The sequence below is a fragment of the Herpailurus yagouaroundi genome, unplaced genomic scaffold, assembly GCF_014898765.1.
Source record: "Herpailurus yagouaroundi ecotype Mexico unplaced genomic scaffold, PumYag 215, whole genome shotgun sequence".
Taxonomy (NCBI): domain Eukaryota; kingdom Metazoa; phylum Chordata; class Mammalia; order Carnivora; family Felidae; genus Herpailurus; species Herpailurus yagouaroundi.
Genome location: NW_024412446.1, coordinates 5,924,621 through 5,934,807, shown reverse-complemented (window position 1 = coordinate 5,934,807; position 10,187 = coordinate 5,924,621). Strand labels below are relative to the sequence as shown.

The following is a 10,187-nucleotide window of genomic DNA, read 5'->3' as shown; positions in this document are numbered from 1 at the left end:
GTTCAGCCACCACAACCACTCTAATGGGGAAACATCTGGGGGATGCTCACCCAAGCGGTATGGGGTCAGGTGAGCGGCCAGCCATTTCTAGCCCACAGCATCACTCTATCAATAGGTTGAGACCCACGTGACACAACAGTTTGGTGGTTCCTTAAAAGCTAACCACAGGGGCGTCTGGGTGGCTCAGTCGGTTAAGAGTCTGACTTCGGCTCAGGTCACGATCTCGTGGTTTGTGGGGTTCAAGCTCCGTGTTGGGCTCTGTGCTGACAGCTCGGAGCCTGAAGCCTGCTTCGGATTCTGTGTCTCCCCCTCTCTCTGTCTCTCAAAAATAAATAAACAAACAAACAAAAAAACGAACCATAGAATTACCCCATGACCCAACATTAGCTTATAGCAGCATTATTTATCACAGCCAAGAAATGGGAACAACCCAAGTGTCTATCGGTGGATAAAGGGATTAAAAATGTGTGTAAATAGGGATACCTGGGTGGCTCAGTAGGTTAAGGCATCTGACTAGCTCAAGTCATGATCTCATGCTTTGTGGGTTCCAGCCCCGTGTCGGGCTCTGTGCCGACAGCTCAGAGTCTGGAGCCTGCTTCCGATTCTGTGTCTCCCTCTCTCTGCCCCTCCCCCACTCAGGCTCCACGTCTCTCCCTCTCTCTCTCTCAAAAATAAATAAACATTAAAAAAAAAAAAAAAAGCAAGACCTAGGGTCACCTGGGTGGTTCAGCCGGTTAAATGTTTGACCCTTGATTTCGGCTCAGGTCATGATCACACGGCACAGGGATAGAGCCCCGCGCTGGGCTCTGTGCTGACAGCCCTTCCCCCACTCATGCACGGGCTTGTGCACACTTTCTCTCAAAACAAATAAATTTTTTAAAAAAGCAAGACCTGGAGTAGTGTATTTTTTTTTTAAATTCCAGTATAATTAACATACAGTGTTCTATTAGTTTCAGGTGTACAATATAGTGATTCAACAACCCTATACATTTCTGGGTGCCCATTACGGTAAATGCACTCTTAAGAAAAAATTTTTAAGCGTATTTATTTTGAGAAAGACAAAGAAAGTGAGCAGGGGAGGGGCCGAGAGGGGGACAGAGGATCCGAAGAGGGCTCTACGCTGACAGCTGACAGTGGAGAGCCCGACACGGGGCTCGAACTCCCGAGCTGTGGGATCATGACCTGAGCCGAAGACAGATGCTCAACTGACTGAGCCACCTGGACACCCCACAGTAAATGTACTCTTAATTCCCTTCATGGAGTGGAATATTTTTATTGGGACCTCTTAGTTAAGCTGGGACTATGTTTCCCTGAATTCCCCCAACCCCCCCCCCCTTTTTTTTTTTGCGAGTTCTGGATGTGAGGGGGCCACAAAAGGAGTTTTACACGCAGTTTGGAAGGAGGAACTGAAATCTCACCCATACCCTTTCCACGCCCGGAAGGCTCAAGCGTGTTGTCACTCACCTGCTCGCTGTCCTGCTGGTGTGGGGCTGGCAGCTGGGCCTGCGTGCAGCACCGCTGTATCTCCTCCTCCAGCTGCTCCTAATTCTGTTCCCGGGGCACGTTTAGATGCGTGACTGGAGGGCTCACGCGTCTCTTGCCGGACGCGCTCATCACCAACGACAGAGGCGTGGACGCAGTGACAGAATGGCGTGGGCTGTATCCTCATGGGTTCCACCCATTCTCTCGCGTGACACCTCGTTCTGGCTCCACACGCACCCCTTCACGTCCCCGTCCCCATCCTGACTGCCCGCCTTGGTGACTACAGACTGTGCCAGCAGACAGAGAAGACCACTTTGCAAGCTCCCCCAATTACAGGTTCCTGGTAAAACACATCCTAGTCAAATTTCTGCAAGCCACATTGGAAATCGTTCTGACAGTTTCTCACAAGGTGAAACACACCCCTTTTGTGGCCTCGAAATTCCACTCCTCGGGATTTAGTCACAGTAAATAAAATCATATGTCCGCACCGCGACCTGTGTACGGATCTTATAGCCCAAGCAGCCCTCAAAAGGCAAACAGATGAACACGTTGTCGTCACGCAGCAGAATACAGTAATAAAATGGAACTACTGAGAAACACATTTTAGGTAAGTCTCCAATATATCATGCCGAGGAAAAGAAGCCGGACACAAAACGTACACACCGAATGCTTCCGTTTCTAGGAAGTTCTGGACGAGACCCAACTAACCTACGAGGAAAGAGATCAAACAGTGGCTGCCACTGGGAAGGGGCAGGAGGGATCTTTCTGGAGTGATAGAAATGCTCTCTGTCTCAAGAGGATACGGACTCCTTGGGTGTGTGTGCCTGTCAAAACTCACCAAGCTACACACTTCACCTTCTACACTTTCCGCTTGTGTGCAAAGTATACCTTGATTTCCAAAACACAGCTTGAGAGAGGCCCGGGGAACTCAACACCCTGTGGAGTTCAAAATTTAAAAAAAAATTTTAAAAAGCAAACAACAGGTTTGTTGTCTGCCAGCCAGAAAGATATACATCACACTATACGTTCACTGGCTTGGATCTAAATAAATAAAACGAGTAACTTTTTTTAAAAGGAAAGATATCATATACAGTATGCCCCCCCTTTTCGCCATGGGATATGTCCCGGGACCCCAAAGATACGGTCGAGGTCTTAGGTCTATCAACGCCTGTATAGATAGTACTTTTTTTCCTGTACATATGTACGCATAAAGCTGAATCGATACATTCGACACAGTGAAATATTACAGTAATAATAAAATAGAATTACAACAATATACTATAATAAAAGGTGAATGTGGGTCCTCTCTCTCTCAAAATATTTTCCTGTACTCGCCCTTCTCCTTGTGACTCCAGAGGATGAAATGCCTGCGAGGGAGCTGAAGGGAGGTGAGGAACATGGCCTTAGGCTATGCCTGACCTCCTGACAACACGCCAGAATGGGGATCCTACGCTTCTGGCCCACGGTTGCCCGCGGGTAACCGAAACTGCGGATAAGGGGGCGCTACTGCATCCCCGAGAAGAGACCATGCAGTACGAAGTCCCCCTCCGATGATCTTACAGCCTGGTTGAGATCACCTCCAGGGCTGGCTGCCTCTCCCACTGCCTGGGCATTTTATGCTGTGTGGACCACACCCTCCATCCACAGGTCCCCCCACTGCCTTGGGGAAGTCCCTCCCTCCTCCAGCTCCCCCTTTTTCCTTAGTCTCTTCTCGGTGAAGGCTCGGAGGCGCCAATGGGCTCTCGTGCCGGGGTTACTACAGGGCAAATGACAGGGCGCCAGCCTTCCTTGGAGCGTCTGTAGGGCACCCAGTGTGAGTTCCACCTTCACCCCAGCCCTGACCTTCCTCCACAGGGGCTGCTGACCGAGTCACTCCTTCCCAGGGCAGGAATCAAAGTTGAACACTTATTTAGAAGGAATGGTGGGGAGGCGAGCGTGTAGGCTTAGCTTGGAAGGGGAAGGACAGAGGACCCCTTCATGAGGCAGGGGAGGGACGGTGTCAGGACAGGGTTGCAGGCTTACCCCCCACCCCACTGCCGGCTTGGCCTCCTTCACCTCTGCCCCAGCTGAACTCTCACTGGCAGCCAAGGTCTTTGTCTCGATAAGAAGGAATCGAAACTATTGCACTTCCACTTACTGGAATTCACAGCTTTCTAAAAAACACAGGAGGGTATGGCCACTCCAGAACAATGACTCTCCTGGGAGCCCTAAAGTAAATACAGCCAGCAAGGAACGGAGGGGGGGGGGGGCAGGAAACATCTAGCATAGTGATACCCAGACTTTGGTGAGCCTGGAATCTCTCCCAGGGCCTGGGCTTGGGGAGTTTAGAGGTAAGTCTGGAAATCTGCATTTTCAACAGGCACCTCATGCAGATCTTGTGGGACCCTAATTACAAATCTGGGGGGCATCTTTAAGAAAATGGATACCTACGGGGCGCCTAGGTGGCTCGGTCAGTTAAGCGGCGGACACAATCTTGCGGTCCGGTCTGTGAGTTCGAGCCCCGCGGCGGGCTCTGTGCTGACGGCTCAGAGCCTGGAGCCTGCTTCCGATTCTGTCCCCCTCTCTGCCCCTCCCCCACCCATGCTCTGCCTCTGTCTCTGAAAAATGAATAAACCTAGGGGGAGGGGAAGGAGGGGAAGGAGGGGAGGGAGGGGAGGGAGGGGAAGGAGGGGAGGGCGGGGAGGGGGGGGAGGGGGGGGGGGGGGGGGGGGAGGGAGGGGAGGGAGGGGGAACGGGAAGGAAAGGAAAACCTACTTAACCAAAACAGATGACCAAACACACACATGGCTAGGGCCCTGCCCCAGTCCACGCGAGTGAGGGACCCTGCTGGTGAGTCTACCTCTGGGCCCAGAGAGGAAAGTGAAACCCCCTTGAAGAAGTGCAGATGAGCAATTATTTACGAGCATTTACTGAGCACTTGCTGCATGCCCAGCCCTGAACTTGGCTCTGGGGACCACAGACCGAGAGGACCTCGTCCTTTCCTTCCAGTGCTTCGTAGATCATTAGGGTTGGTGGGGGTACCAGTTATTAAGCGCACTACTGTGCTGTGAAAGAAGCGTGTACAGCTTTCAGTGGGGGCACAGCAGCTGAGTGAGGCCAGGCAGGTCACTTGAGCTCTGTGAGCCTCAGTTTCCTCATCTGTAAGGTGGGGCGAATCACGGGCCTTCTTTCATTAGGTCGTCGGGAGGGCTGAACAAGCTAATGCTTGGAAGGCACTTAGGCCGGCGCCGGCACCGAGCAAGCGCTCCCTAAGTCGTATCTATTTGTTCACACATCTTACTTGTGGGTGGTGAGGCCAGAGAGGAAGTGGCCGCGGGGCCGAGCTTGCAGAGTGCCGACATCCTTCCCATGGGCGGCAGGGCTGAGGAGTGGAACCAAGCACACTCAGAGTCCCTGCTCACACTTCCTCAGTGGGGAACCCAGGTGAGCTTCCAGACTGGCGTCCTATCAGTTATCAGACACACGGCCGCCTCGGCCTTTAGTTCTTGCATGATTAGCCTGGGACTAGTCTTCGCTCCCGATTTCCTTTAAATAAGCTTAGGCTTTTCTTCTCTCTCCTTTTTAAAGTTTACTTATTTATTTCGAGAGAGAGAACAAGAGTGTGAGTGGGGGAGAGAGAGAATCCCAAGCCAGCTCCACCATGACGTGGGGCTTGAACTCGTGAATGGTGAGATAGTGACCCGAGCCGAAATCAAGAGTCGAATGCTCAACCGACTGAGCCACCCGGGCGCCCCTGGATGCTTTTATCTTAAAAGCAAATTTCAGGGGCGCCCGGGTGGCTCAGTCGGTTGAACGGCCGACTTCGGCTCAGGTCACGATCTCGCGGTCCGTGAGTTCGAGCCCCGCGTCGGGCTCTGTGCTGACAGCTCGGAGCCTGGAGCCTGTTTCGGATTCTGTGTCTCCCTCTCTCTGACCCTCCCCCGTTCATGCTCTGTCTCTCTCTGTCTCAAAGATAAATAAACGTTAATAAAAAAAAATTAAAAAAAATAAATAAATAAAAGCAAATTTCACGTCATCACCATAAATGGCAACCACCGCCACTTCCATAAATAAAAACTCTCGGTGGGCAAAGCGGGTGAAGGTGGTCATGCAAATTTTGGGGGGACGCAAACATTTGAGTCATTGCAATGAATACCCCAAGCAGCGTAAAATCCAGAAAAATAATATTTTTATTACTTTCCTGGCACTATAACGCCTTTTACTTTTTTGGCCGCATATTCTTTGCTTCTTTGTGTGAAGATTTGACATATTTTCCATAAAGGAAGTAGAAAGATCATTGTGTCTTTCCAACGGCCTGTTTTTTTCTCCACTGCCTGTGTACTCTGGGTACCAGGTAACACGGGACACGTTCCTTTGGCCCTCTGGCCCCGCATCTTTGTACCTGGACCCAGGGGAGTTGGCACAACAGACAGGAGGAGGGTTCCAGAAGCCATTCCTAAACTGGGACAGTCGGGAATAACTGAATCATTAATGGAGGTGGCTGTGACCCACGTAAATATATCCCACTAAACCTAGAGTGAACATATGCCCAACTCAACGACTCTCTCTTAGCCCGACCCCCAAATTGGCTTCTCCAATACCACCCGACTCAAGAGGCAGTATGATAGAGGGGACGCCGGAGGGAAAGGAGACAGTAGTGTTAATCAGTTTGCTTCATACATCTTAGCTCTCACGGGGCGACTGGATGGCTCAGGAGCTTAAGCGACCTACTCTGGATTTCGGTGCAGGTCATGTTCTCGCAGTTCGTGGGATCAAGTCTCATGCTTTGCTGTCAGCACAGAGCCTGCTTGGGACTCTCTCTCTCTCTCTGCCCCTCCCCTGCTCATGCTCTCTCGCGCTCAAGAAGTCAACGTTTTTTTAAAAAATACATCTTAGGTCTCTCAAATGTTGCAAACACCTCTAGTCATGGAAACCCATTGCCTAGGCAGAGAAGAGCCTTCAAGTTCAAGCTTTTCGGGGACCCCACCTCCGGATTTGGTTCCTAAACCAGCTGGGAAGACAGATAACGGCTGGGGTGCCAGCCAGTGACGCTTGCCAAAGGAAGATGAAGCCTGGTTACGCCCTTCCTCTGGAAGGCTTCCCTCTGCCTCCTTCCTTCTCTCCTCTCCTTTCAGGAGCAGAGTCCCTCTTCCTCGACCGTGAACGCTCCCCAGGAAAGGAGCCAGTGTTTACCGACGCCAAATTGCCATGTGCCTGGCACGGGGCCAGGGATTTTACGTCTGTCATCTCTGGCCAAGCTCCCGGCAGCCCTTGCTGTGCTGAATAATCGATGAAGAATCAGAGAAGTGCCCAGCACCGCACATGACACGAACAGCCAAAGACAGGTCAGCCGGGCTCCTTGGTCTACGAACTACCCCCCACCCCCCGCCCCCAGCGGCCCCTCCCTCCACTCTGGTGTCTGTTGAAGGGATGACCCGGGTAGCTGGCCACGCGCTCCAGGCCTGCTGAGCGGATGCCGCCGGGTTCATCTAGCCCGTGTTCTGCTTACCTACGGCTGCATAAAATTACCCGAAAACTTAGCAGCTTAAAAGAATGACAGCATTGCTCCGGCTCACAAAGCTGAACTCAAGCAGGGCCAGGTGGGGGCAGCTCATCTCTGCCCCAGAGCGGGGAGCAGAGGGTGGAAGCTGTGTCCTTTTATAACCTAGCCTCAGGGGTCAGGCTGCACCATTTCTACCACATTCTGTTGTTGAGGCAGGTTCAAGGAGAGGGGTGAGACCTCACCTCCTGATGGGGAGCAGCGATTCTGGAAGAGCTTGGGGACCGGAAATGCTTGGAAGATACAATGACTGCCACAGTCAAGAAACAAGTGCCGGGTTCCTCCTGGGACCTGGGGTGCAGGGAGCACTTGATGGGCCCAGAGGAGGGAGTACTCAGAGATTTTTTTTAAGTTTATTTAGAGAGAGAGAGAGAGAGAGAGAGAGAGAGAGAGAGAGAGAACGCCTGTGCACATAAAGGGGCAAAGGGAGAGGGAGAAAGAGAATCCCAAGTCGGCTCTGTGCTGTCAGCGCCGAGCCCAATGCCGGGGCTCGTCAACCATGAGATCATGACCTGAGCCGAAACCAAGAGTCAGATGCTTAACCCACTGAGACACCCAGGCGCCCCAAGATTCTTTTTCAGTTAACACTTGTTATAGCGTTGATTACATGCTAAGCAACCATTCTGGGTGCCTTACATTTACTTCTCCATCAGCTTTACAAAGTAGGTGCAATTGACTATGTCTAGTCTATGTGGGAAGAAACGAAGGCACAGAGAGGTGAAGCAACTTGCTCAAGGTCACACAGCCAGAAAGTATCACAGCGGGGATTCAGCCCAGGCAGTGCCGCACCGAAGCCTGTGCCTCTAACCACCGCACCACCCGCCTCACTTCTCACATGCCTCTTCCTAGGGCTTCCGTTCATGGGACCCAACCCCTGCTGCAGGGAACATCGGCCCACGTGACTGCGTTCTGTGCCCCCAGGGGCAAGGAGAGCTCTGCCACAACATGTCTCCTGGTTTCATTTCTGATCTGTATTTTTCTGTGCCTGCGAAGTCAGAAGCCCAGAGCCTCAGGTCCTGCTATGGGTCCTGTCAACACCTTCTCACCCAGGACTCATTCCAGAGGGGTGGCAGGGACCCGGGGCTGGAGGCTGCTCTGCTGAACAGAGAGGAACAATGAATCTGTTCTCTTTTGTAGCCGGGGACCTCTGGGGAAGAACACAATGTGGAATGAAATAGTACTTTCCATGGAGCGGAACATCATCTTATAGGGGACCCCAGGTGTCAAAGCAAGAGCCAGAGACTTTAAGAAACAGCCAGATGTGGGGGCGCCTGGGTGGCTCAGTTGGTTAAGCATCTGACTTCGGCTCAGGTCATGATCTCACAGTTTGTGAGTTCGAGTCCCGTGTCGGGCTCTGTGCTGACAGCTCAGAGCCTGGCGCCTGCTTTGGATTCTGTGTCTCCCTCTCTCTATGCCCCTCCCCTGCTCACGTGCTGTTTCTCTCAAAAATAAATAAACATTAAAAAAAAAATTTCAGTGAAGTATCTTGTTATTTGAACATTGTTTTACTCATCACAAAACGATGATTTACATGAAAACATGTAAAGTCTTCATGATCCTGTGGTATGAACCTGTAGGCGTCTATCAAATAAAGGTATATTCACTGAAGACTTGGCAAAGTTAATAACATCAATTCGAGTTAATAGAAATCTCCCAATGTGACTTGGAGGAAAAAAAGGACAAATGTGGCTTATGGAGAAAGATTTAAAAAACCCAGCAGCTAAGGAAAACATGCCGGGTAGGGCAGTTAGAAACAAGCCCCCCAACCAAGTCTCCAGAACTGGGGACCCTCAGCTTTACCACTGGATCTTCCAGAACAAGGTCACATTTTTAATTTTCCTTGTTCCCACCCTTACCCATTCATTTCTACAGCAAATTCTTCTTGAAGGCATGCTGCCAGGCAAGGTCTCCCTGCCCATGCGGTGCTCACCTGGATGCCCCCAAGCATGACCCTCTCCCCCCTCCTCATCTACAGGCTCACCTTCTCAGCGAACAACCCCATCAGTAGGAGGGCAGACGTTTGCGGAGTTACCCTGGACGCTCACCTCTCCGCCACATCCAATCAAAGCTCAGGTCGTGATCCCCTGGCCTCTAGTTTTAGGCCCGCTCCAGTCCGTGCTATGTATCTAAGACATAAATCTAATTATAGCCCTCCCCTGCTCAAGAATCTTCAATGGCTCCCCAGGGCTGCCATGTTAAAGTCTAAACTCCTTGGCTTGGCACCTGCAGGATCCCTCCAGCTCCAAACTACTCCCCTGGTTCCACTTTACAACAGCTGGAACACTCGTGATTTCCCAAGCACATCCTGTGTTCCCAGACCTCTGAGCCTTTGCAGGTGCTGTTCCTACAGGGCAGAATGACCTGTTCTCGTTTATATGCACCAGACACATTACTCACCCTACAAGTCGGCTCCAAGGCCACTTCCTCCATGAAGCCTGCCGGGCAGACTGAGGGACCTCTTAACGCAAGGGCACTACCCCCTTTTTATCTGTGTTCCAGCACTCGGCGCCATCTTCCGGGCACAGGTGCTCAGCAAATGTCTGACTTGGGACGTTCCTCGGCTTTTGCGGAGAGGAAACTCTGGAGTCAAAGCCGTTGGCTGAGTCCTGGACGAGCCACCTTCCAGCTGTGTCATCTTGGGTGAGTAGTTTAACCTCTCAGGGCCTCAGTTTCCTCGGCTGAAACACCACAATTCCCGCCTCGTGGTGGTGTTGTGAGGGCTAGATTAAGGGAAGAGGATACATGAAGAGTACCTCCCTGGCTCAGAGAGGCCTCACGAATACTGGCTCCTCTTAAAAAAAATTTTTTTTTAATGTTTATTCACTTTTGAGAGAGAGAGAAGAGAGAACGAGCAAGGGAGGGGCAGAGAGGGAGTCACAGAATCCAAAGCAGGCTCCAGGCACCGAAATGTCAGCACAGAGACTGACGCGGGGCTCGAACTCACAGACCGCGAGACCATGACCTGAGCTGAAGTCGAACGCTCAACCCACTGAGTCGCCCAGGCGCCTCACGCTGGCTCCTTTTTTCCTCCGCCTGTTCTTACTCCAACCTCCAAAGCACCTCTCTCCATGACCGGCCAAGAGAGGCTCCTAGAAATAAGATTCAGTTAGGAGATCACTCCGCTCCCCACCCCGCATGGCTTCCAGGAGGCACAGGCACCCTCAGC

General features: G+C 51.8%; 1 long non-coding RNA gene across 1 annotated transcript; it reads left to right on the top strand.

Moving 5' to 3' along the window:
- Positions 1 to 3,557: 3,557 nt before the first annotated feature.
- LOC121017177 (uncharacterized) lies at positions 3,558 to 10,173 on the top strand. Its single transcript, XR_005784655.1, has 4 exons — positions 3,558 to 3,812; positions 6,597 to 6,806; positions 9,521 to 9,661; positions 9,968 to 10,173. It is a non-coding gene; the product is annotated as an uncharacterized LOC121017177 (long non-coding RNA).
- The last annotated feature ends 14 nt before the right edge of the window (positions 10,174 to 10,187 follow it).